Here is a 1,242-nt window from a genome sequence, read left to right as displayed (position 1 = left end):
GATAGTACTAAATTAATAAAGTTGTGGCCTTTCATGTGGGGGCAGATTGGATTTTGATAGCCTGATCATACTTAGGCCTGCTATACGTTCCAGATTTTCCGATACAAGCACGGAATGTTATCATTTGTCCCGGTGTCCTGAATAGTTTCTATGGGATGGTTTGGTTTGAGTTGGTGTTTTAAGTCCACTTCATGCAAAGTAAGGCTAATCGGGACTGGACCTACAGTTTAAAGTGGGATCCGAACCACTTGTGCCTCCACCGGGTATCGAACCCGGGACCCCTCGATTACGAGGCAATGACGCTACCACTGCGCCATGGGGGAGGCCCTATGGGATGCACAAATGTCGTAGAATCGAGTGGGGAAGAAGAAATTATTAAAACTATACTTTCCCGAACTTTATTTATATTTAAATGCGTGGGCGTAATTTTAAAATGCTCAATTTACAAAACACTCTAACTGTACACTGAACCGCTCCCCTTAGGTAATACAAGAGTTACCGAGATACAAGAAGATGCTGCAAAGATATTTGACTTCACGATGGCACCGCCATCTGCTAGCAGCATAGTAAGCTGCTTACTGTAAACAGTCAGTGCTCGCCTGCCTATCTGTTCAGTCCGCAGTTTTCAAATGAAATTTCTGCCTCCCCGATGGCGCCGTGGTAGCGTCGTCGCCTTGTAATCAAGGGGTCGCGGGTTCGATCAATCAAATAAAATTTCGACATTGTGAGATAGCAGCTTAGTTCATTGTGGCACCGAAAAAGAACTGCCTACTTCGATACTTCGAAGTGGATTTCTGTTTTTCTTATTAAGAAGTGTAAAGAATATAATAATGGGACTGTACAAATGTACATAATAATTATGTTGTACATATACAACTTTGTCGTGTTCAGCCCCCCCCGCTCCCTAACAAGCTTCCAGTCAGCAGTATTCCATATTTTCACTTATGATATATGCGTATATATACACCAATGCTTCAATTCCCTTTTCTTCCAGAGGGATAAAAACATCCTTGGCATGGCAGGGATAAAAATGATGTTCATTTGTCGGGGATATTTGGGGGGGATCACCTACATCCCCCCGTTAATTTGCACACTGAAGCATAGGCACATTCTCATAAATATTGCATGTATAGTGCAATAGTATAAACAAAATATCTATAAATAATTAAGCAAATATTCGCTTAATATATCTAAAGAAGCCCCATAGTAAAGAAAATTCGGTTTAGGTAAACTTTTCCAATA

At 41.1% G+C, this 1,242-nt stretch overlaps 1 non-coding gene across 1 annotated transcript; it reads right to left on the bottom strand.

The window, feature by feature from the left end:
- Positions 1–251: 251 nt before the first annotated feature.
- TRNAT-CGU (transfer RNA threonine (anticodon CGU)) lies at positions 252–326 on the bottom strand. The gene has a single exon. It is a non-coding gene; the product is annotated as a tRNA-Thr (tRNA).
- Positions 327–1,242: the final 916 nt, after the last annotated feature.

Source organism: Lepisma saccharinum, chromosome 4 (assembly GCF_977018435.1).
Source record: "Lepisma saccharinum chromosome 4, izLepSacc3.1, whole genome shotgun sequence".
NCBI classification, from domain to species: Eukaryota; Metazoa; Arthropoda; class Insecta; order Zygentoma; family Lepismatidae; genus Lepisma; species Lepisma saccharinum.
This window is presented reverse-complemented; position numbering and strand designations above follow the sequence as displayed.